Here is a 27,701-nt window from a genome sequence, read left to right as displayed (position 1 = left end):
GCAGCTCTATTGAAGGACTTTATTGACCCCTTTTCCAATCTTTGACAGACACAGAAAGATGGCTGGAAACGCAGCATTGAAAGCCATTGACTGGTTGGCCTTTGCTGAGAGGGTTCCCCCCAACCAGAGGGCCATGTTCAACAACCTCAAGACGCGCTCAGACGCCATCGGTGCCAAGTACGTAGCCTACCCAGAGTTAACATTTAGTCCTAGTTCATGACTAGCACTTCAGAGCCAGCCAATAGAGGTAAAACTTTCACTTGCATTGATGTCAATGGGAAAATGAGTGAAACAATTTTAGGATTCTCCCATCTAGCGTTTTATATGCCTATGTGAAGTGCGTGTAGTCGGAATTGAATTACAAAGTATTGTCAACCAAGACACACAGGTCGCTGCAAAGTGAGTGGGTCTCGTACGTGCATGCTACTGTAAATGACAATTAAATGGAAATCGTACATGCATGCTACTGTAAATGACAATTAAATGGAAATCGTACATGCATGCTACTGTAAATGACAATTAAATGGAAATCGTACATGCATGCTACTGTAAATGACAATTAAATGGAAATCGTACATGCATGCTACTGTAAATGACAATTAAATGGAAATCGTACATGCATGCTACTGTAAATGACAATTCTTTCCCACAATGATTGTTTTATAAGTAACATCAATGAGCTGTTGTTGATGGCTCTGTCTACAGGCTGTCCTCTCTGCCAGAGAAGCCTGTTACCATCGACTGGAGCTTCTATAAGACCAATGTGGCCAGAGCCGGCATGGTGGCTGAGTTTGAATCCAAGGTGAGATTCTAAGGCCTGTGATGAGTTTCATATGAGCTCTACCTGGGGGAAAAAAAGTTACACACTTAACTACACTGAACAAAAATCTAAACGTTCCATGCAAAATGTTAACGAATTTACTGAGTTACAGTTTATATAAGGAAGTCAGTCAATTAAAATGAATGAATTAGCCCCTAATCTATGGACTTCACATGACTGGCCAGGGGCGCAGCCATGGGTGGGCCTGAGGGCATAGGCTTGGGAGACCCAGCCAATCAGAATGAGTTTTTCCCCACAAAGGGGCTTTATTCTAGACAGAAATGCTGCTTGGTTTCATCAGCTGTCTGGTTGGCAGGTCTCAGACAATCCCGCAGGGGAAGAAGCCTGATGTGGACGTCCTGGGCTGCCGTGGTTACACATGGTCTGTGTTTGTGAGGGCGGTTGGATGTACTGCCAAAATATATATATATGCTGTAGGCTCTATGGTATAGAAATGACAATTTAATTATCTGGCAACAGTTCTGGTGGACATTCCTGTAGCCAGCATGTCAATTGCACGCTCCCTCAAAACTTGAGACATCTGTGACATTGTGTGCCAACTGCACATTTTAGAGTGGCCTTTTATTGTCCCCAGTACAAGGTGCACCTGTGAAATCATCATTCTGTTCAATCAGCTTTTGATATGCCACACCTGTCAGGTGGATTAAATATCTTGGCAAAGAAGAATTGATCAGTAACAGGAATGTAAAAAAAACATTTTGCATATAGAAAATGTTAGGTGATCTTTATTTCAGCTCATGAAACATGACCAGCACTTTACATGTTGCGATTTATATTTTTGTTCAGCATATTAGTCTGGTATGTAGTATCCTGTCCACTGTGTGGTACTGTAACACTGGTTCAGTCATCTGGTATGTAGTATCCTATCCACTGTGTGGTACTGTAACACTGGTTCAGTCATCTGGTATTGACATGGGTAAAGTGTTGAGACAACCAAGATCACAGTTTTAGATCACTCACCAGCAATTTGTTGTTATCCTGTTGAAAAAGTGCAGCCCTTGATCTTGGTATTTATTTCACTGTGTGGTACTGTAACACTGGTTCAGTCATCTGGTATGTAGTATCCTGTCCACTGTGTGGTACTGTAACACTGGTTCAGTCATCTGGTATGTAGTATCCTGTCCACTGTGTGGTACTGTAACACTGGTTCTGTCATCTGGTATGTAGTATCCTGTCCACTGTGTGGTACTGTAATACTGGTTCAGTCATCATCTGGTATGTAGTATTCTGTCCACTGTGTGGTACTGTAATACTGGTTCAGTCATCTGGTATGTAGTATCCTGTCCACTGTGTGGTTCAGTCATCTGGTATGTAGTATTCTGTCCACTGTGTGGTACTGTAACACTGGTTCAGTCATCTGGTATGTAGTATTCTGTCCACTGTGTGGTACTGTAATACTTGTTCAGTCACAACAATATTAGTCTGGTATGTAGTATCCTGTCCACTGTGTGGTTCAGTCATCTGGTATGTAGTATCCTGTCCACTGTGTGGTACTGTAACACTGGTTCAGTCACAACAATATTAGTCTGGTATGTAGTATCCTGTCCACTGTGTGGTTCAGTCATCTGGTATGTAGTATCCTGTCCACTGTGTGGTACTGTAATACTGGTTCAGTCACAACAATATTAGTCTGGTATGTAGTATTCTGTCCACTGTGTGGTTCAGTCATCTGGTATGTAGTATCCTGTCCACTGTGTGGTACTGTAACACTGGTTCAGTCACAACAATATTAGTCTGGTATGTAGTATCCTGTCCACTGTGTGGTTCAGTCATCTGGTATGTAGTATCCTGTCCACTGTGTGGTACTGTAATACTGGTTCAGTCACAACAATATTAGTCTGGTATGTAGTATCCTGTCCACTGTGTGGTACTGTAACACTGGTTCAGTCATCTGGTATGTAGTATCCTGTCCACTGTGTGGTACTGTAACACTGGTTCAGTCATCTGGTATGTAGTATCCTGTCCACTGTGTGGTACTGTAACACTGGTTCAGTCATCTGGTATGTAGTATCCTGTCCACTGTGTGGTACTGTAATACTGGTTCTGTCATCTGGTATGTAGTATCCTGTCCACTGTGTGGTACTGTAATACTGGTTCAGTCACAACAATATTAGTCTGGTATGTAGTATCCTGTCCACTGTGTGGTACTGTAACACTGGTTCAGTCATCTGGTATGTAGTATCCTGTCCACTGTGTGGTACTGTAACACTGGTTCAGTCATCTGGTATGTAGTATCCTGTCCACTGTGTGGTACTGTAACACTGGTTCAGTCATCTGGTATGTAGTATCCTGTCCACTGTGTGGTACTGTAACACTGGTTCAGTCATCTGGTATGTAGTATCCTGTCCACTGTGTGGTACTGTAACACTGGTTCAGTCATCTGGTATGTAGTATTCTGTCCACTGTGTGGTACTGTAACACTGGTTCAGTCATCTGGTATGTAGTATCCTGTCCACTGTGTGGTTCAGTCATCTGGTATGTAGTATCCTGTCCACTGTGTGGTTCAGTCATCTGGTATGTAGTATCCTGTCCACTGTGTGGTACTGTAATACTGGTTCAGTCACAACAATATTAGTCTGGTATGTTGTGGCATGCTGTAATGTGGATTCAGTTTACTAAGCTGTTTCAGAGTAGAACATGTCCTCATCGATCCCTATCAGACATCGGTGTGATTATTATGATGGAAAGCGTTCTCAACCGGAGATGGGCACTGGAACTTCATGCTTCAGTCAATCAAATGTATTTATATTAGTGTTGTCAAGATACCGCTGTCTCAGTACTAGGAAGTAAACAAGCCGAGGAAACAGCATGAAGCAGACGTTTCTGGAGGAAAACAGTCCTAATGTTGTCAGCCAGACGTTTCTGGAGGAAAACGGTCCTAATGTCTCCTCATGTTGTCAGCCAGACGTTTCTGGAGGAAAACAGTCCTAATGTCGCTCATGTTGTCAGCCAGACGTTTCTGGAGGAAAACAGTCCTAATGTCGCCTCATGTTGTCAGCCAGACGTTTCTGGAGGAAAACGGTCCTAATGTCGCCTCATGTTGTCAGCCAGACGTTTCTGGAGGAAAACGGTCCTAATGTTGCCTCATGTTGTCAGCCAGACGTTTCTGGAGGAAAACAGTCCTAATGTCGCCATGTTGTCAGCCAGACGTTTCTGGAGGAAAACAGTCCTAATGTCGCCTCATGTTGTCAGCCAGACGTTTCTGGAGGAAAACAGTCCTAATGTCGTCTCATGTTGTCAGCCAGACGTTTCTGGAGGAAAACGGTCCTAATGTCGCCTCATGTTGTCAGCCAGACGTTTCTGGAGGAAAACAGTCCTAATGTCGCCTCATGTTGTCAGCCAGACGTTTCTGGAGGAAAACAGTCCTAATGTCGCCTCATGTTGTCAGCCAGACGTTTCTGGAGGAAAACAGTCCTAATGTCGTCTCATGTTGTCAGCCAGACGTTTCTGGAGGAAAACAGTCCTAATGTCGCCTCATGTTGTCAGCCAGACGTTTCTGGAGGAAAACGGTCCTAATGTCGCCTCATGTTGTCAGCCAGACGTTTCTGGAGGAAAACAGTCCTAATGTCGCCTCATGTTGTCAGCCAGACGTTTCTGGAGGAAAACAGTCCTAATGTCGCTCATGTTGTCAGCCAGACGTTTCTGGAGGAAAACAGTCCTAATGTCGCCTCATGTTGTCAGCCAGAGTCACATTTGTTTTATTATTCAAGCTGTAACACAATAATAATTTAGATTCTGTAGGTTTTAAAGGACCATAGAGTTCAGTCTGCTTCGTTTGGTCTTTTTTGCCAAGGAACATCTGTGATTGTGGTGATGGGGGTATTGTGGTGATGGGGGTATTGTGGTGATGGGGGTATTGTGGTGATGGGGGTATTGTGGTGGCACTCATTTATAAAGCCCTTTTACAACAACGTTTGTCCCAAAGTGCTTAAGTTAATATTGGTCTGTTCTATTTCTTGTCCTCATCTCACCCCCTGTCCTCATCTCACCCATCTCCTGTCCTCCTCAGTTCTCAGCCCTGACCATCCCTGAGCCCAAGGACACAGCCACCGCCGCCATCAACACACAGGAGGCCGAGGCGGTGAGTAGTAGCTCGGGGTTAGAAGTTACTGTGCAGAATGACTCTTCACCGCTCTGCTGTAGTGATTCAGAATGACTCTTCACCGCTCTGCTGTAGTGATTCAGAATGACTCTTCACCGCTCTGCTGTAGTGATTCAGAATGACTCTTCACCGCTCTGCTGTAGTGATTCAGAATGACTCTTCACTGCTCTGCTGTAGTGATTCAGAATGACTCTTCACTGCTCTGCTGTAGTGATTCAGAATGACTCTTCACTGCTCTGCTGTAGTGATTCAGAATGACTCTTCACTGCTCTGCTGTAGTGATTCAGAATGACTCTTCACTGCTCTGCTGTAGTGATTCAGAATGACTCTTCACTGCTCTGCTGTAGTGATTCAGAATGACTCTTCACTGCTCTGCTGTAGTGATTCAGAATGACTCTTCACTGCTCTGCTGTAGTGATTCAGAATGACTCTTCACTGCTCTGCTGTAGTGATTCAGAATGACTCTTCACTGCTCTGCTGTAGTGATTCAGAATGACTCTTCACTGCTCTGCTGTAGTGATTCAGAATGACTCTTCACTGCTCTGCTGTAGTGATTCAGAATGACTCTTCACTGCTCTGCTGTAGTGATTCAGAATGAATCTTCTCTGCTGTAGTGATTCAGAATGACTCTTCACCGCTCTGCTGTAGTGATTCAGAATGACTCTTCACTGTGCTCCACCTCATTCCTGTATTAATATTACAGTAGCTAGCTAATTATGTTGAATTGTTCTCTGTCCTGGAGGAAGAGGTGATGAATGAGCTCAAGAGTTCCATTTCAAGAGGCAACACCTCATTATGCAAAGCACTCACTGCTCTTGATGCCTCCTCCATTATTATTGGTTATATTTCTTCGTTGTTTCAGAACAAAGCTGCTGTTGCCTACGTGGAGGCTTCCAAAGCTCGTATTGGCCAGTATGAGAAGGAGGTGGGTTACACACACGCCACTCCAAACCACACCCACACTCCCCTACACACACTCCCCCTACACACACGCTCCCCTACACACACGCTCCCCTACACACACACGCTCCCTACACACACACGCTCCCCTACACACACACGCTCCCCTACACACACACGCTCCCCTACACACACACGCTCCCCTACACACACACGCTCCCTACACACACACGCTCCCCTACACACACACACGCTCCTCTACACACACACACACACGCTCCCCACACACACACACACACACACGCTCCCCTACCACACACACACACACGCTCCCTACACACACACACACACACGCTCCCTACACACACACACACACACACGCTCCCCTACACACACACACACACACGCTCCCCTACACACACACACACACACACACCCCCTACACACACACACACACACACGCTCCCCTACACACACACACACACACACGCTCCCTACACACACACACGCTCCCTACACACACACACACACGCTCCCTACACACACACACACACACGCTCCCTACACACACACACACACACGCTCCCCTACACACACACACACACACCCCTCCCTACACACACACACACACACGCTCCCCTACACACACACACTCACACGCTCCCCACACACACACACACGCTCCTACACACACACACACACACGCTCCCCTACACACACACACACACGCTCCCACACACACACACACGCTCCCCTACACACACACACACACGCTCCCTACACACACACACACGCTCCCCTACACACGCTCCCTTACCACACACACACGCTCCCTACACACACACACGCGCTCCCCTACACACACACACACGCTCCCCTACACACACACACACGCTCCCTACACACACACACACGCTCCCCCCCTACACACACGCTCCCCTACACACACGCTCCCCTACACACACGCTCCCTACACACACACACACACACACGCTCCCCTACACACACACACACACACGCTCCTCTACACACACACACACACGCTCCCCTACACACACACACACACGCTCACACACACACGCTCCCTACACACACACACACACACGCTCCCCTACACACACACACACACACGCTCCCCTACACACACACACACACACGCTCCCTACACACACACACACACGCTCCCTACACACACACACACACACGCTCCCCTACACACACACACACGCTCCCCTACACACACACACACTCCCTACACACACACACACACGCTCCCCTACACACACACACACACGCTCCCCTACACACACACACACACACGCTCCCCTACACACACACACACACTCCCTACACGGATTTCCCTAGAATGTCTCTTTATATTTTAGTACCAGTACCAGACTCCACTATTTAGAGACATGTATAGTACCAGTCAGCAGTAGACCCCCTGAGAGACTCTACTATTTAGAGACATGTACAGTACCAGTCAAAAGTCTGGACATACCTACTGATTCAAGGGTTTTCTTTATTTTTACTATTTTCTACATTGTAAAAATACATTTTCCTTTAACACTATTTTGGTTACTTCATGATTCCATATGTGTTATTTCATAGTTTTAATCACTATTATTCTACAATGTGGAATATAGTAAAAAATAAGAAGAAAACCCTGTAAGGAGTAGGTGTGTCCAAACTGTTGACTGGTATTGTAGTTCTCTCTGTTGATCCACCTTCCTCTCTTCCACTATTTAGAGACATGTAGTTCTCTTCTCTCTGTTGATCCACCTTCCTCTCTTCCACTATTTAGAGACATGTAGTTTCTTCTCTCTGTTGATCCACCTTCCTCTCTTCCACTATTTAGAGACATGTAGTTCTCTTCTCTCTGTTGATCCACCTTCCTCTCTTCCAGCTGGAGAAGTTCCAGAACATGATTCCCTTGACCAGATGACCATCGATGATCTGAACGACACGTTCCCTGAGACCAAGCTGGACAAGGAGAAACACCCGTACTGGCCTCACAAGCCCATCGCTGAGCTGTAAACTGGCCCCCCCTGGCGCTTTCCTAGATAATATTATACTTTCCTCTGATGAAAGGTTGTATAGTGTCCTATGTATAAAGTCAAGTCCTGTTTCATCGACAGACAGTTTTGTGAAATAACTGCTTATTGTTATTGAGCGACTGAGGAAAGGTCATCTGGTCCTTTGAATGGAAATAAAACATTTATGGAAATTGAATATGATTTGTGTCATTATTCTGTGCAACGTTTATTTAACATAGACTCTTAAGGGGTGATAGTAGTTACACCTATTCATCAACACGTGTGAAAGGATTTTCCATAGTCACTTAGGACGTTTAGAGTAAAGGGAATATCCTGGTGCTCTGTGTTGATTCAGTAATATAGGACTGTTGTTTTAGGCTACGGCAGACCTGCTGCTCGTTTCTGTTGGACAATCCTCTCCGCTGTCCATCTGTCCAAGTCGGTTCCCTTCAGAGAAGATCCCACCATCTCATATGGAGGAAGAGAATCTACTGGTGCTTTCTGTTGGACAATCCTCTCCTGTACCAAATGGCATCCTAATCCCTTTCTAGTGCCCTATGCTTCTTGACCAGAGCCCTGTGGGTACTGATGAGAAGTATCCTTCTAAATAGGGAATAGGGAACCATTTCGGGCACAGCCAAGACGTGCCAAGGTGGTATGGGCTAGATGCAGTTTCTGGACTGGGCAACCCCCTCTGTTGTTCTGATGACTATAGGATGACCCAGTGTTGTCTCAATGTTCTGATGACTATAGGATGACCCAGTGTTGTCTCAGTGTTCTGATGACTATAGGATGACCCGGTGTTGTCTCAGTGTTCTGATGACTATAGGATGACCCGGTGTTGTCTCAGTGTTCTGATGACTATAGGATGACCCAGTGATGTCTCAGTGTTCTGATGACTATAGGATGACCCAGTGTTCTGATGACTATAGGATGACCCAGTGATGTCTCAGTGTTCTGATGACTATAGGATGACCCAGTGATGTCTCAGTGTTCTGATGACTATAGGATGACCCAGTGTTCTGATGACTATAGGATGACCCAGTGTTGTCTCAGTGGTCTGTAGCTCGTCCATCATGACTTAAGTTGGACAGTTGTACTTCACATGGTTGTGGCCACGACCCCAAGTCTTTGTGTGTGTGTGTGGGTGGGTGTGTGTGTGTGTGTGTGTGTCAGTGTTGTTCCTCCTTTGTTATGACTACAGTATAAATCTCATGGTTGGAAACATGAGAGGTCTCCAGGGCCTCTTCTACATGAGGCTCAGTCTCACTGTGTTATTCTGGGTTCTCTGTCAGACTGCTGGACTGGCTGCTGATGTTAGGGGTTTGGGCAGACTGCTGGACTTGTTGCTGATGTTAGGGGTTTGGGCAGACTGCTGGACTTGTTGCTGATGTTAGGGGTTTGGGCAGAATGCTGGACTGCCTGCTGATGTTAGGGGTTTGGGCAGACTGCTGGACTGCCTGCTGATGTGAGGGGTTTGGGCAGACTGCTGGACTTGTTGCTGATGTTAGGGTTTGGGCAGACTGCTGGACTTGTTGCTGATGTTAGGGGTTTGGGCAGACTGCTGGACTGCCTGCTGATGTTAGGGGTTTGGGCAGACTGCTGGACTGCCTGCTGATGTTTGGGGTTTGGGCAGACTGATGGACTGCCTGCTGATGTTAGGGGTTTGGGCAGACTGCTGATGTTAGGGGTTTGGACTGCCTGCTGATGTTAGGGGTTTGGACTGCCTGCTGATGTTAGGGGTTTGGGCAGACTGCTGATGTTAGGGGTTTGGGCAGACTGCTGATGTTAGGGGTTTGGGCAGACTGCTGATGTTAGGGGTTTGGGCAGACTGCTGGTGTTAGGGGTTTGGGCAGACTGCTGCTGACTGCCTGCTGATGTTAGGGTTTGGGCAGACTGCTGATGTTAGGGGTTTGGGCAGACTGCTGATGTTAGGGGGTTTGGGCATTGGGTTGAGTCAAGCTTTGATTCAGTCAGTGTCAGCAGTGTATTATGGTGAAGGAGCCATGTGGGCGAATACGGCCTAATTAAATGACTGTTGCAGTTGAACTCCCTCAGTCAAGATGAACCATATTTCACATTAACCAAGTTTTCCACAGTGAAACCCTGACCTACTGATCTTAGTTAAGAATGTTCATTGAAACTAATTGGAACAAACACGTATATTATATTCATAACTTGTTTTCCCTTTCCTGTGTTTTTACTGCGTGTTCTTACTGTGTGTTCTTACTGTGTGTGTTCTTACTGTGTGTTCTTACTGTGTGTTCTTACTGCGTGTTCTTACTGTGTGTTCTTACTGTGTGTGTTCTTACTGTGTGTTCTTACTGTGTGTTCTTACTGTGTGTTTTTACTGCGTGTGTTCTTACTGCGTGTGTTCATACTGTGTGTTCTTACTGCGTGTGTTCTTACTGCGTGTGTTCTTACTGCGTGTGTTCTTACTGCGTGTGTTCTTACTGCGTGTGTTCTTACTGCGTGTGTTTTTACTGCGTGTGTTCTTACTGCGTGTGTTCTTACTGTGTGTTCTTACTGCGTGTGTTCTTACTGCGTGTGTTCTTACTGCGTGTGTTCTTACTGCGTGTGTTTTTACTGCGTGTGTTCTTACTGCGTGTGTTCTTACTGTGTGTTCTTACTGCGTGTGTTCTTACTGTGTGTTCTTACTGTGTGTTCTTACTGCGTGTGTTCTTACTGCGTGTGTTCTTACTGCGTGTGTTCTTACTGCGTGTGTTTTTACTGCGTGTGTTCTTACTGTGTGTTCTTACTGTGTGTACTTACTGTGTGTACCTACTATATTTTCTTACTGTGTGTACTTACTGTGTGTACTTACTGTATTTTCTTACTGTGTGTTCTTACTGTGTGTACTTACTGTGTGTACTTACTGTGTGTACTTACTATATTTTCTTACTGTGTGTACTTACTGTGTGTACTTACTGTATTTTCTTACTGTGTGTACTTACTGTGTGTACTTACTGTGTGTTCTTACTGTGTGTTCTTACTCTGTGTTCTTACTCTGTGTTCTTACTCTGTGTTCTTACTCTGTGTTCTTACTCTGTGTTCTTACTCTGTGTTCTTACTCTGTGTTCCTACGACAGAAATGAATAAAGTTTTCCAGCAGGGGGCAGCATTTGTCTGTAATACAGATGATTGGCTTAATAGTAATAGTAACTGTCAGATACTTTAGCTGTGCTTCATTGATCATGCCTGGTGCAATTTAAGCAATAGAATATTCCCAAAAGTGCAAAGCCCACCCATATGGCACTCCAGGCAAGCTCATTCAAACAGTCAATCAAAGAAAACAACTTCTTATTTGAACCCAGGTCTGCTATGAAACCCTGGTCCTCTGTCTTTCTCCATCTCACTATAGGTTGATGGGGAACCAGGACAGAGAGAGGAGTCTTCCTCCCCAGCCAGCAGTGAGGACTCTGGAGTTAGCACATCACCGTGTGTCCAGGCTCTGCCCGCACATTAGGCCACAATAGGGGTCGCATTGTCTCACTCTCTCTTCCTCTATCTGACACAAACATAGGTGCGATTGTTGCATGATTTTTACACCCCAATGAAAATGCCAGTGAGGAGGGAGGGAGGAGTTTACCAGACCGTTCCTGTCTAATGGACACAGGTCTGGTTGTTGACTAGGAATCAGTCTGATATTGCATTACATGTACTATAATATGATTCATTTTATTAAAGTGAAAATACATTTTAACCAGGGGCCTTTCCAGCTAAGACACTACATCACTTATTCATGTGCAGACTGAATGAAAAATAGCCTTTTTATATCTGTGCAGCTTCCGGCTGTGGCATTTAGGATAATTCCTTTTATGTTTTGTAATTGAGTGTTCTTCTGTAACAGTCAGTGATTCTACTCTTATAATAGCATATTCATTGAGTAATATAATAATGCTATCTTAGTAATAGCATTAGTAATGTGGAACCACCCTTGTGACACAAGCCTTCTGCTTTAGCGCACACACACCGTCACACACACACACACACACACAGAGATCTCTATACTGACAAACCATATAGAATATAATAGATTAGAACAGAATAGATTAGAATATAATAGATTAGAATATAACAGAGTATAATATGATATGTTAGAATATAATATATTAGAATAGATTATAATATATTATAATATAATATATTAGAATGGAATATAATATATTACAATAGATTGGAATATAATGTATTAGAATATAATATATTAGAATATATTAGAATATAATAGATTAGAATATATTATAATGTAATATATTATAATATAATATATTAGAATAGATTAGAATATATTATAATATAATATATTAGAATGGAATATAATATATTACAATAGATTGGAATATAATGTATTAGAATATAATAGATTAGAATATAATATATCAAAATAGATTAGAATATATTACAATAGATTGGAATATAATGTATTAGAATATAATATATTAGAATATAATATAATAGAATGGAATATAATATATTTTAATATATTAGACTATAATATATTAGAATGGATTATAATATATTATATATATATTATAATGCTTAAATATATTATAATAAATTGGAATAGCATATATTAGAATATATTGGATTACAATAGATTACAATATAATATATTAGAATGTATTAGAATAGACTAGAATGTAATAGAATATAATATAATATATTAGAATATATCTTAGAATAGACTAGAATAGAATGTATTTTGAATAGAATAGAATGTATTAGAATAGAATAGACTAGAAGGTAATAGAATAGAATATAATATCTTAGAATAGACTAGAATAGGATGTATTAGAATAGAATAGACTAGAAGGTAATATAATATAATAGATTAGAGTAGACTAGAATGTAATAGACTATATTAGGATAGAATAGATTACAATAGAACAGGATTGTTCCAAGAGGGAACTTCAGTAGATGCTCAGACCAGCTGGATGGACTGAGGTTCAATACGCAGCTCCTTGGTAGAAAAGCTTTTCTCTAGTCTGAACCGACTGGTTCTTTCACACTATACATAGTTATAGTACAGACACTGACTTCTGTCATGGAGCGGATGCTGTCTCTAGTCTGAACCGACTGGTTCTTTTACACTATACATAGTTATAGTACAGACACTGACTTCTGTCATGGAGCGGATGCTGTCTCTAGTCTGAACCGACTGGTTCTTTTACACTATACATAGTTATAGTACAGACACTGACTTCTGTCATGGAGCGGATGCTGTCTCTAGTCTGAACCGACTGGTTCTTTCACACTATACATAGTTATAGTACAGACACTGACTTCTGTCATGGAGCGGATGCTGTCTCTAGTCTGAACCGACTGGTTCTTTTACACTATACATAGTTATAGTACAGACACTGACTTCTGTCATGGAGCGAATTCTGTCCCTAGTCTGCCTGCTAACAGGTGACCCAGAGCCTCTGGCTTCCCCTACAGGGAGGTGAAGAAAGAGAGTTCCGCCTGTCCCTGCCTCTTCCCACGTACACCAGCCTACGTTCACATCACCCTCACCCTCCCTAGGTGTGAGGTTAGTGTGGTGGTGGTGGCGGAGGCCGGGTTTCAATATTGCTCCACACTCTCCAACCCTCCATCAGTAATTCTACTTTAATTAATTCCCTGCCAGATGGAAATTCCTGTGTTTTTTTTGTTGTTTCAATGAAATGCTGTGTGATGTGTTTTATTATAAAGTCAGATTGGATTGGTGGTGAACTGATCTGCTTTGCTACAGTGCTGCGCGGAAGGAGGCAGGAATGCTGATAACTCTAGAAGGTTTACAGTTCTCTAGCAGTAACCATGGAGATAGCTCTCACACAATGGTGTCCTTTTAGAGCCACAGAGAGGGAGTGAGGTGGAGGGGGGGGTTCTCATTGAGTCACTGTGGTCCTGTGGTGTGATATTAGGAAAGAGCTCCTTCCTCTTTCCTCTGTTCTGTTAATTATTGGATGAAGTGGTGACCATGGCGATTTACCCAGACGTTATTATTGACTGGCCTGAGTTGTAACTAGAGTTTTAATAAAGTCCACGCTTCTCATGATTGGATGTAAAAAGGGATGTCAAGTAAAGTAGCTGGGTTTCATCAATGGACTATTTTGGGTACACACACACACACACACATACACACACACACACACACACACACATACACACACACACACACACACACACACACAGAGATCTCTATACTGACAAACCATATAGAATATAATAGATTAGAACAGAATAGATTAGAATATAATAGATTAGAATATAAGAGTATAATATAATGTATTAGAATATAATATATTAGAATATATTAGAATATATTAGAATATAATAGATTAGAGTATATTATAATGTAATATATTAGAATATAATATATTAGAATAGATTAGAATATATTATAATATAATATATTAGAATGGAATATAATATATTACAATAGATTGGAATATAATGTATTAGAATATAATAGATTAGAATATAATATATCAAAATAGATTAGAATATATTACAATAGATTGGAATATAATGTATTAGAATATAATATATTAGAATATAATATAATAGAATGGAATATAATATATTTTAATATATTAGACTATAATATATTAGAATGGATTATAATATATTATATATATATTATAATGCTTAAATATATTATAATAAATTGGAATAGCATATATTAGAATATATTGGATTACAATAGATTACAATATAATATATTAGAATGTATTAGAATAGACTAGAATGTAATAGAATATAATATAATATATTAGAATATATCTTAGAATAGACTAGAATAGAATGTATTTTGAATAGAATAGAATGTATTAGAATAGAATAGACTAGAAGGTAATAGAACAGAATATAATATCTTAGAATAGACTAGAATAGGATGTATTAGAATAGAATAGACTAGAAGGTAATATAATATAATAGATTAGAGTAGACTAGAATGTAATAGACTATATTAGGATAGAATAGATTACAATAGAACAGGATTGTTCCAAGAGGGAACTTCAGTAGATGCTCAGACCAGCTGGATGGACTGAGGTTCAATACGCAGCTCCTTGGTAGAAAAGCTTTTCTCTAGTCTGAACCGACTGGTTCTTTCACACTATACATAGTTATAGTACAGACACTGACTTCTGTCATGGAGCGGATGCTGTCTCTAGTCTGAACCGACTGGTTCTTTTACACTATACATAGTTATAGTACAGACACTGACTTCTGTCATGGAGCGAATTCTGTCCCTAGTCTGCCTGCTAACAGGTGACCCAGAGCCTCTGGCTTCCCTACAGGGAGGTGAAGAAAGAGAGTTCCGCCTGTCCCTGCCTCTTCCCACGTACACCAGCCTACGTTCACATCACCCTCACCCTCCCTAGGTGTGAGGTTAGTGTGGTGGTGGTGGCGGAGGCCGGGTTTCAATATTGCTCCACACTCTCCAACCCTCCATCAGTAATTCTACTTTAATTAATTCCCTGCCAGATGGAAATTCCTGTGTTTTTTTGTTGTTTCAATGAAATGCTGTGTGATGTGTTTTATTATAAAGTCAGATTGGATTGGTGGTGAACTGATCTGCTTTGCTACAGTGCTGCGCGGAAGGAGGCAGGAATGCTGATAACTCTAGAAGGTTTACAGTTCTCTAGCAGTAACCATGGAGATAGCTCTCACACAATGGTGTCCTTTTAGAGCCACAGAGAGGGAGTGAGGTGGAGGGGGGGGTTCTCATTGAGTCACTGTGGTCCTGTGGTGTGATATTAGGAAAGAGCTCCTTCCTCTTTCCTCTGTTCTGTTAATTATTGGATGAAGTGGTGACCATGGCGATTTACCCAGACGTTATTATTGACTGGCCTGAGTTGTAACTAGAGTTTTAATAAAGTCCACGCTTCTCATGATTGGATGTAAAAAGGGATGTCAAGTAAAGTAGCTGGGTTTCATCAATGGACTATTTTGGGTACACACACACACACACACACACACACACACACACACACACACACACACACACACACACACACACACACACACACATATGCACACGCACACACACACACACACACACATATGCACACGCACACACACACACACACACACACACACATATACACACACACATGCACACACGCACATACATATACATACACACACATACACACACACACAAAAACACACGCACGCACACACACACACACACACACACACACACACACACACACACACACACACACACACACACACACACACACACACACACACACACACACACACACACACACACACACACACACACACACACACACACACACACACACACACACACACACACACACACACACACACACACATACACAGACACACACACACAGTGGTGGAAAAAGTACTCAATTGTCATACTTGTGTAAAAGTAAAGATACTTTAATAGAAAAATGTATTTGGTTTTAAACATACTTAAATATCAAAAGTAAAAGTATAAATAATTTTAAATTGCTTATATTAATTAAGAAAACCAGACAGCACTATTTTGTTATTGTGTTTTTTTTACGGACGCTCAGACATAATATACATATGAAGCATTTGTGTTTAGTGAGTCCGCTAGATCAGAGGTAGTAGAGATGACCAGGGATGTTTTCTTGTTAAATACATAAATTGGGCCATTTTCCTGTCTAGCTAAGCATTCAAAATGTAATGAGTACATTTGGGTGCCAGGGAAAATGTATGGAGTAAAAAGTACCTTATTTTCTAGTGAAGTAAAAGTTGTCAAAAATATAAATAGTCATGTAAAGTGCAGATAACCCAAAAACGACTTAAGTAGTGCTTAAAAGTAGAGGTTAAGTACTTTACACCACTGCATACACACACACACACACACACACACACACACACACACACACACACACACACACACACACACACACACACACACACACACACACACACACACACACACACACACACACACACACACACACTAGCTTTTAGTTTTTCTGTTGTCTTTCTCCTGCGTCATCTGAGAGTGGGCCTGTTGAGTTAGGAAGAGGACAATGTGAGGGCTTGTGTTGTTGTTAAGAGAAACCAACTGGGTATAGCCATCATGTCTCTCTCTCTCTCTCTCTCTCTCTCTCTCTGTGAGAAGTTATTATTATTGCCAAAGAGAGACAGAGAGAAGTTATAATTCTCCTCATATGATCCAGAGATTGCTATCAGGAAACAAAACCTAATTTCCTTCTCACAATACCATCAATGGCTTTCCTGCCTGGTTCTGGTCTGGCTGGTGCTGGTCTGGCTAGGGGATAACAACTCTTATTGATGGTCTGGCTAGGGAACAACCACTTTTGGTGCTAGTCTGGCTAGGGGACAACCACTGTTGGTGCTGGTAGCATGACAGGGTAGAATGACATCGTATCATGACAGGATAGCATGACAGGGTAGATTGACATTGTAGCATGACAGGGTAGTATGACAGGATAGGATGACAGGGTAGCATGACAGGGTAGTATGACAGGGTAACATGGCATTGTAGCATGACAGGAGAGTATGACAGGGTAGAATGACAGGGTAGCATGACAGGAGAGTGACAGGGTATCTTGACATGGTAGCATGACAGTGTCAAATGACAGGGTAGAATGACATGGATAAAATAGGATGTATGACAGGGTAGCTTGACATGGTAGTATGACAGTGTCAAATGACAGGGTAGAATGACAGGGTAGAATGACAGGATAAAATAGGATAGCAGGGTAGCATGACATGGTAGCATGACAGGGTAGTATTTCCCCTCAGGGCATTTTGCTAGTATTTGATTTTCTGCTTAAAATATGCGGTGCATTCAGAAAGTATTCAAACCCCTTGACTTTTTCCACATTTTGTTACGTTATAGCCTTATTCTAAAATTGATTAAATACATTTTTGTCCTCATCAATCTACACACAATACCTCAAAATGACAAACGCAAAAACAGGTTTTATACATTATAAAACAGAAATACTATTTAATACTATTAGTTGCATAATTATTCAGCCCATTTGCTATGAGACTCGAAATTGAGCTCAGGTGCGTCCTGTTTCCATTGATCCATCCTTGAGAAGTTTCTACAACTTGATTTGAGTCCACATGTGGTATATTCAATTGATTTGATATGATTTGGAAAGGCACACACCTGTCTATATAAGGTCCCACAGTTGACGGTGCATGTCGGAGCAAAAACCAAACCATGAGGGCAAAGGAATTGTCTGTAGAGCTCAAAGACAGGATTGTGTTGAGGCACAGAAAAATATCTGCAGCATTGAAGGACCCCAAGAACACAGTGGCCTCCATCATTCTTAACTGAGTAAAGGTTCTGAATACTTTTCATGTCATTTGGATTTGTAATACATTTGCAAGCATTTCTAAAAAACAGTTTTTGCTTTGTCATTATGGGGTATTGTGATGTCATTATGGGGTATTGTGATGTCATTATGGGGTGTTGTGATGTCATTATGGGGTGTTGTGATGTCATTATGGGGTATTGTGATGTCATTATGGGGTATTGTGATGTCATTATGGGGTATTGTGATGTCATTATGGGGTGTTGTGATGTCATTATGGGGTGTTGTGATGTCATTATGGGGTGTTGTGATGTCATTATGGGCTGTTGTGATGTCATTATGGGCTGTTGTGATGTCATTATGTCATTATGGGCTGTTGTGATGTCATTATGGGCTGTGATGTCATTATGGGCTGTTGTGATGTCATTATGGGCTATTGTGATGTCATTATGGGCTGTTGTGATGTCATTATGGGGCTATTGTGTGTCATAGATTGATGAGGGGGGAAAAAACTATTTAATCAATTTTAGAATAAGGCTGTAACGTAACAAAATGTGGAAAAAGTCAAGGGGTCTGAATACCTTCAGAATGCACTGTATATGTTTTTCTATATTATTTATGCTTTACATTAGTCCACACATCAGCTTAACACATACCTGTCTTTGATGAAATACTGCTACTGATTGTAGTTCGCACCAAATATAGCCTTCATGGTAAACATATCGTTGTGTGTGGTCAGTGTGTTTACCATGTGAAGTGTGTGGTCAGTGTGTTTACCATGTGAAGTGTGTGGTCAGTGTGTTTACCATGTGAAGTGTGTGGTCAGTGTGTTTACCATGTGAAGTGTGTGGTCAGTGTGTTTACCATGTGAAGTGTGTGGTCAGTGTGTTTACCATGTGAAGTGTGTGGTCAGTGGCCTACGTATCGTGCATCGTTCCCACAGACCCAGTACATTAGAGCCATAACAGTTCTCCTGGTACCAGTAAATGTCAAGTGGACACTGAGTCATGGACTTGGCCCGACAGTGTGATGTGACGGCCTCAGACCAATGGTTGTATCTCAAACGACACCCTGTTCCCTACATAGTGCACTACCCATAGGGCTCAGGTCAGAAGTAGTGCACTACCCATAGGGCTCAGGTCAAAAGTAGTGCACTACCCATAGGGCTCAGGTCAAAAGTAGTGCACTACCCATAGGGCTCAGGTTAGAAGTAGTGCACTATGAAGGGAATAGGGAGCCATTTGGGAGAGAGGAGTGGAGGCTGGGGGATTTCCCCCAGGTGTTGCTCCTGCTGAGACTTCCTGTGTGTGTGTGTGTGTGTGTGTGTGTGTGTGTGTGTGTGTGTGTGTGTGTGTGTGTGTGTGTGTGTGTGTGTCTGTGTGTGTCTGTGTGTGCACGTGCGTGCGCGTGCGTACTTATGAGCGTACGTGTGCCCATGTCCATGTTGGTGTGTGCATACAAGTGCAAGTGTGTGTGTGTTAGTGTGTGTGTTAGTGAGTGTGCATACCTGCGCGTGTGTGTCTGTGTGCATGCATGTGTGTGTGTAGGACCACTATGCCCCAACACCTGGCGCAGTAGACTTGACATGGCTCCTCCGACTCTTTAGTGGAGGGTGTAATGAGACCAGGATCGTTAGTGTAGGATGTAATGAGACCAGGGTCGTTAGTGGAGGGTGTAATGAGACCAGGGTCGTTAGTGGAGGGTGTAATGAGACCAGGGTCGTTAGTGGAGGGTGTAATGAGACCAGGGTCGTTAGTGGAGGGTGTAATGAGACCAGGATCATTAGTGTAGGATGTAATGAGACCAGGGTCGTCTAGTACTTCTTATTCCATGGTAGCACCTCTGTAATGTTGACGTTGCCCTCTGGCTAGGCAACACTGTACTGTATGATGTTCATGCCTAGACATGCTGTGTGTGGATAGAGTCTGTTAATCTTCCTTGGTGCTCATGCACCCTTGTCCCTCTTTAGTTCATTGCTTTTGACAGGATACACAGGGCTCAATAGGGTCACATTTGGGAAGCACCCTTTGTCTCTGGCCTATCTGGAGCCCTGTGTAAAACAAGTAAAGATGTTTCCTTTAGAAATGGAACACTGAGGCCAGATGAACTGGAACACTGAGGCCAGATGAACTGGAACACTGAGGCTAGATGAACTGGAACACTGAGGCCAGATGAACTGGAACACTGAGGCCAGATGAACTGGAACACTGAGGCTAGATGAACTGGAACACTGAGGCTTGATGAACTGGAACACTGAGGCTAGATGAACTGCAGCACAGAGGCTAGATGAACTGGAACACTGAGGGTAGATTAACTGGAACACTGAGGCCAGATGAACTGGAACACTGAGACCAGATGAACTGGAACACTGAGGCCAGATGAACTGGAACACTGAGGCTAGATGAACTGGAACACTGAGGCTAGATGAACTGGAACATTGAGGCCAGATGAACTGGAGCACTGAGGCTAGATGAACTGGAACACTGAGGCTAGATGAACTGGAACACTGAGGCTAGATGAACTGGAACACTGAGGCTAGATGAACTGAAACACTGAGGCTAGATGAACTGGAACACTGAGGCTAGATGAACTGGAACACTGAGGCTAGATGAACTGGAACACTGAGGCCAGATAAACTGGAACACTGAGGCCAGACACCAGAGGGAAGAAACAACAACATGGACTATGATGAATTGTTGGTCTTCTAGCTAGAAAGAAGAAGTAGGAAATTGCACAAAAAGTAGAGGTTGGTCCAAGACTAAACTATGTCCCAGATGGCTTCCTATTCCCTATGTAGTGCACTTCTTATGGGGCTCTGGTCTAAAGTAGTGAACTGTATAGGGAGTAGGGTGCTATTTAGGACACAGCCTAGAACTGGGGAAATAATATAATTATATGATTTATAGAAATAGCAGAGATATGGTACTTATATAATTACACCATTATGACAGGAATAGCAGAAAGCAACGCTGTGATTATCAATGTGACAGCTGATGCGGGTTTTTCTTCCTCAGGAAACCACAGTCTTTCTATGTTTCCAACAAGCCCCTAATCAACAGGTCTGGAGGCATGCGATCCATGTGCTCCTCGCTCAGGAAAATAACACGTTGTTGTTTGGAATTATAGTGATTTGGGAACGGGAGGTTGGGAATGCTCGGCAGGGGGTGAGTGTGTGTGTGTGTGTGTGTGTGTGTGTGTGTGTGTGTGTGTGTGTGTGTGTGTGTGTGTGTGGGGGGGGTGCGTGTGTGTGTGTGTTTGTGTGCAGGCAGCTGGACAGCAGCAGAATATGGGTTAATTGCTGAGTGGAGCTGCTTTGATAGACGAGGGTTAAATGGGCAATGTGTTTTTATGATGTGTGTGTTTGTGCGTGTGCTGTGTGATATGTGTGTGTGTGTGTGTGTGTGTGTGTTAAATGGGCAATGTGTTGTGTGTGTGTGTGTGTGTGTGTGTGTGTGTGTGTGTGTGTGTGTGCTGAGGGGACTGTAATAGATGGAGAGAGAAGAGGTCAGAGGCTTGTGCATTGGTGATGAGTTGGACCACAGAGTGAAGGAAAAGCAGCCAACAAGTGCTCAACGTATGTGGGATCTCCTTCAAGACTGTTGGAAAAGCATTCCAGGTGAAGCTGGTTGAGAGAATATCAAGAGTGTGCAAAGCTGTCATCAAGGCAAAGGGTGGCTCCTTTGAAGAATCTCCGAATTCTGATTTGTTTTAACACTTTGTTGGTTACTACATGACTCCATATGTGTTATTTCATAGTTTTGATGTCTTCACTATTATTCTACAATGTAGAAAACAGTAAAAAATAAATAAATACCCTTGAATGAGCCTCTAAAGTTTTGACTGGTATTGTACATTGGTGGGAAAAGTACCAATTGTCATACTTGAGTAAAAGTAAAGATACCTTAACAGAAAATGACTCAAGTAAAAGTGAAAGTCACCCAGTAAAACACTACTTTAGTGAAAGTCTAAAAGTATTTGGTTTTACATATACTTAAGTATCAAAAGTACATTTCATTGCTAAAATGTACTTAAGTATTAAAATTAAAAGTATAAATAATTTCAAATTCTTTATATTAAGCAAATCAGACGGCAGCATTTTATTTGTATATAAGGATAGGCAGCGGCTGCAACACGACATCATTTACAAACAAAGCATTTGTGTTCAGTGACTCCGCCGGATCAGAGGCCGTACAGACAATAAGGGATGTTGAATAGTGTGTGAATTGGACCTGTCCTGCTAAGATCAGAGGCAGTAGAGATGTCCTGGGATGTTCTCTTGAATAGTGTGTGAATTGGACCTGTCCTGCTAAGATCAGAGGCAGTAGAGATGTCCTGGGATGTTCTCTTGAATAGTGTGTGAATTGGACCTGTCCTGCTAAGATCAGAGGCAGTAGAGATGTCCTGGGATGTTCTCTTGAATAGTGTGTGAATTGGACCTGTCCTGCTAAGATCAGAGGCAGTAGAGATGTCCTGGGATGTTCTCTTGAATAGTGTGTGAATTGGACCTGTCCTGCTAAGATCAGAGGCAGTAGAGATGTCCTGGGATGTTCTCTTGAATAGTGTGTGAATTGGACCTGTCCTGCTAAGATCAGAGGCAGTAGAGATGTCCTGGGATGTTCTCTTGAATAGTGTGTGAATTGGACCTGTCCTGCTAAGATCAGAGGCCGTACAGACGATAAGAGATGTTGAATAGTGTGTGAATTGGACCTGTCCTGCTAAGCATTCACAATTTAACAAGTACTTTTGGGTGTCAGGGAAAATGTGTGGGGTAGAAAGTACAATATTTTGGTTAGTGCTTAGAGCGTTGGACTAGTAACCGGAAGGTTGCAAGTTCAAACCCCCGAGCTGACAAGGTACAAATCTGTCGTTCTGCCCCTGAACAGGCAGTTAACTCATTGTTCCTAGGCCGTCATTGAAAATAAGAATTTGTTCTTAACTGACTTGCCTGGTTAAATAAAGGTAAAATAAAATAAAATAAAAAAAGTGAAGTAAAAGTTGTCAAAAATATAAATAGTACTTTAAAGTATTTTACTTTAGTACTATTTATTGTAAGATGCAATAAGTCAATGGTGCCTCAATAATTTCAGAGGAATGAAGGATGATTTAAGTGGCTTCTCTGTCCAGATCTGTCTATACTTGTAAGATATCCAATCTGTGTCTATGTCCAGAGGTGGGCAGGATGATCCGATCACAATCAGATCACAAAGTGTCTTTTAATTGTCTACACCGCCTAACGATGTGGGCACAATCAGAATGTGGACAATAAGAACAAAGGACGCAAGTTTGAACCAGGTATAAGCAAGGCTTATTGTGTGTGTGTATATGTGTGTGTGTGTGTGTGTGTGTGTGTGTGTGTGTGTGTGTGTGGTGTGTGGGTGTGGGTGTGGGTGTGTGTGGGTATGTGTGTAGCTAGATGCTTGGCTTCTGGAGGGAGGGAGATGCTCTTGAGTTATCTCTGTGTGTTGGGGACTGAGAGGAGGTTGTGAGCCAGCAGGACCAGCTGTCCTGTTACTGTTTGAGTTGAGCTGATACTGTATCATAAACTCTGCAGAGAGAGAGAGACAGAGCTTCAAGGACCTCTGGGCAGTGTCTCTGTCTCTATCTGTCTGGTGAGAGAGAGCTTCAAGGACCTCTGGGCAGTGTCTCTGTCTCTATCTGTCTGGTGAGAGAGAGAGAGAGAGGCCCTTTATGGTTGTGAGGTCTGGGGGCCGCTCACCAGCCAAGACTTCACAAAAAAGGACAATCACCAAATTGAGACTCTGCACGCAGAATTCTGCAAAAATATCCTCCGTGTACAACGTATAACACCAAATAATGCATGCAGAGCAGAATTAGGCCGATACCCACTAATTATCAAAATCCAGAAAAGAGACGTTAAATTCTATAACCACCTAAAAGGAAGCGATTCCCAAACCTTCCATAACAAAGCCATCACCTACAGAGAGATGAACCTGGAGAAGAGTCCCCTAAGCAAGCTGGTCCTGGGGCTCTGTTCACAAACACAAACACACCCTACAGAGCCCCAGGACAGCAGCACAATTAGACCCAACCAAATCATGAGAAAGCAAAAAGATAATTACTTGACACATTGGAAAGAATTAACAAAAAAACAGAGCAAACTAGAATGCCTATTGACTATGTACAGACTCAGTGAGCATAGCCTTGCTATTGAGAAAGGCCGCCGTAGGCAGACATGGCTCTCAAGAGAAGACAAGCTATGTGCTCACTGCCCACAAAATGAGGTGGAAACTGAGCTGCACTTCCTAACCTTTTGCCCAATGTATGACCATATTAGAGTGACATATTTCCCTCAGATTACACAGATCCACAAAAACAATCCACGAAAACAATCCAATTTTGATAAACTCCCATATCTACTGGGTGAAATTCCACAGTGTGCCATCACAGCAGCACGATGTGTGACCTGTTGCCATGAGAAAAGGGCAACCAGTGAAGAACAAACACCATTGTAAATACAACCCATATTTATGCTTATTTATTTTATCTTGTGTCCTTTAACCATTTGTACATTGTTAAAACACAGTATATATAATATGACATTTGTAATGTCTTTATTGTTTTGAAACTTCTGTATGGGTAATATTTACTGTTAATTTGTATTGTTTATTTCACTTTATATATTCACTTTATATATTATCTACCTCACTTGCTTTGGCAATGTTAACACATGTTTCCCATGCCAATAAAGCCCTTGAATTGAATTGAATTGAATTGAGAGGCAGGGGGTCAAGGACCTCTGGACAGTGTCTCTGTATCTATCTGTCTGGTGATTTAGAGAGGCCTGTATCAGTCTGGTGATTTAGAGAGGCCTGTATCTGTCTGGTTGGAGTTAGAGAGGCCTGTCTCTGTATGGTTGGAGTTAGAGAGGCCTGTATCTGTCTGGTGAGAGTTAGAGAGGCCTGTATCTGTCTGGTGAGAGTTAAAGAGGCCTGTATCTGTCTGACTGGAGTTAGAGAGGCCTGTATCTGTCTGGTGAGAGTTAGAGAGGCCTGTATCTGTCTGGTGAGAGTTAGAGAGGCCTGTATCTGTCTGGTTGGAGTTAGAGAGGCCTGTATCTGTCTGGTTGGAGTTCGAGAGGCCTGTATCTGTCTGGTGAGAGTTAAAGAGGCCTGTATCTGTCTGGTTGGAGATAGAGAGGCCTGTATCTGTCTGGTGAGAGTTAAAGAGGCCTGGATCTGTCTGTTGAGAGTTATAGAGGCCTGTATCTGTCTGGCTGGAGTTAGAGAGTCCTGTATCTGTCTGGTGAGAGGTAGAGAGGCCTGTATCTGTCTGGTTGGAGGTAGAGAGGCCTGTATCTGTCTGGTTGGAGGTAGAGAGGCCTGTATCTGTCTGGTGAGAGTTAAAGAGGCCTGTATCTGTCTGGTGAGAGTTAGAGAGGCCTGTATCTGTCTGGTTGGAGTTAGAGAGGCCTGTATCTGTCTGGTTGGAGTTAGAGAGGCCTGTATCTGTCTGGTGAGAGTTAGAGAGGCCTGTATCTGTCTGGTGAGAGTTAGAGAGGCCTGTATCTGTCTGGTTGGAGTTAGAGAGGCCTGTATCTGTCTGGTTGGAGTTAGAGAGGCCTGTATCTGTCTGGTTGGAGTTAGAGAGGCCTGTCTCTATCTGGTTGGAGTTAGAGAGGCCTGTATCTGTCTGGTTGGAGTTAGAGAGGCCTGTATCTGTCTGGTGAGAGTTAGAGAGGCCTGTATCTGTCTGGTTGGAGGTAGAGAGGCCTGTATCTGTCTGGTGAGGGATAAAGAGGCCTGTATCTGTCTGGTGAGAGTTAGAGAGGCCTGTATCAGTCTGGCTGGAGTTAGAGAGTACTGTATCTGTCTGGTGAGAGTTAGAGAGGCCTGTATCTGTCTGGTTGGACTTAGAGAGGCCTGTCTCTGTATGGTTGGACTTAGAGAGGCCTGTATCTGTCTGGTTGGAGGTAGAGGGCCTGTATCTGTCTGGTGAGAGTTAGAGAGGCCTGTATCTGTCTGGTTGGAGGCCTAGAGAGGCCTGTATCTGTCTTGTTGGAGGTAGAGAGGCCTGTATCTGTCTGGTGAGAGTTAAAGAGGCCTGTATCTGTCTGGTGAGAGTTAGAGAGGCCTGTATCTGTCTGGCTGGAGTTACAGAGTCCTGTATCTGTCTGGTGAGAGTTAGAGAGGCCTGTATCTGTCTGGTTGGAGTTAGAGAGGCCTGTCTCTGTATGGTTGGAGTTAGAGAGGCCTGTATTAGTCTGGTGAGAGTTAGAGAGGCCTGTATCTGTCTGACTGGAGTTAGAGAGGCCTGTATCTGTCTGGTGAGAGTTAGAGAGGCCTGTATCTGTCTGGTGAGAGTTAGAGAGGCCTGTATCTGTCTGGTGAGAGGTAGAGAGGCCTGTATCTGTCTGGTTGGAGTTAGAGAGGCCTGTATCTGTCTGGCTGGAGTTAGAGAGGCCTGTATCTGTCTGGTTGGAGTTCGAGAGGCCTGTATCTGTCTGGTGAGAGTTAAAGAGGCCTGTTTCTGTCTGGTGAGAGTTAGAGAGGCCTGTATCTGTCTGGCTGGAGTTAGAGAGGCCTGTATCTGTCTGGTGAGAGTTAGAGAGGCCTGTATCTGTCTGGTTGGAGTTAGAGAGGCCTGTATCTGTCTGGCTGGAGTTAGAGAGGCCTGTATCTGTCTGGTGATTTAGAGAGGCCTGTATCTGTCTGGTGAGAGTTAGAGAGGCCTGTATCTGTCTGGTGGAGTTAGAGAGGCCTGTATCTGTCTGGCTGGAGTTAGAGAGGCCTGTATCTGTCTGGCTGGAGTTAAAGAGGCCTGTATCTGTCTGGTTGGAGTTAGAGAGGCCTGTATCTGTCTGGTTGGCGTTAGAGAGGCCTGTATCTGTCTGGCTGGAGTTAGAGAGGCCTGTATCTGTCTGGTTGGAGTTAGAGAGGCCTGTATCAGTCTGGTGAGAGTTAGAGAGGCCTGTATCTGTCTGGTTGGAGTTAGAGAGGCCTGTATCTGTCTGGTGAGAGTTAGAGAGGCCTGTATCTGTCTGGTGAGAGTTAGAGAGGCCTGTATCTGTCTGGTGAGAGTTAGAGAGGCCTGTATCTGTCTGGTTGGAGTTAGAGAGGCCTGTATCTGTCTGGCTGGAGTTAGAGAGGCCTGTATCTGTCTGGCTGGAGTTAAAGAGGCCTGTATCTGTCTGGTTGGAGTTAGAGAGGCCTGTATCTGTCTGGTGAGAGTTAGAGAGGCCTGTATCTGTCTGGCTGGAGTTAGAGAGGCCTGTATCTGTCTGGCTGGAGTTAGAGAGGCCTGTATCTGTCTGGTTGGAGTTAGAGAGGCCTGTATCTGTCTGACTGGAGTTAGAGAGGCCTGTATCTGTCTGGTGAGAGTTAGAGAGGCCTGTATCTGTCTGGTGAGAGTTAGAGAGTCCTGTATCTGTCTGGTGAGAGTTAGAGAGGCCTGTATCTGTCTGGTTGGAGTTAGAGAGGCCTGTATCAGTCTGGTTGGAGTTAGAGAGGCCTGTTACTGTCTGGTGAGAGTTAGAGAGGCCTGTATCTGTCTGGTTGGAGGTAGAGAGGCCT

At 43.3% G+C, this 27,701-nt stretch overlaps 1 pseudogene; it reads left to right on the top strand.

Moving 5' to 3' along the window:
- The first annotated feature begins 48 nt into the window (after positions 1-48).
- LOC121843690 lies at positions 49-8,075 on the top strand (annotated as a pseudogene).
- The last annotated feature ends 19,626 nt before the right edge of the window (positions 8,076-27,701 follow it).

The sequence above is a fragment of the Oncorhynchus tshawytscha genome, unplaced genomic scaffold (assembly GCF_018296145.1).
Source record: "Oncorhynchus tshawytscha isolate Ot180627B unplaced genomic scaffold, Otsh_v2.0 Un_contig_2534_pilon_pilon, whole genome shotgun sequence".
Classification (NCBI taxonomy): domain Eukaryota; kingdom Metazoa; phylum Chordata; class Actinopteri; order Salmoniformes; family Salmonidae; genus Oncorhynchus; species Oncorhynchus tshawytscha.
Note: the sequence above shows the minus strand (reverse complement) of the source record. Positions and strands in the feature narration are given on the sequence as shown.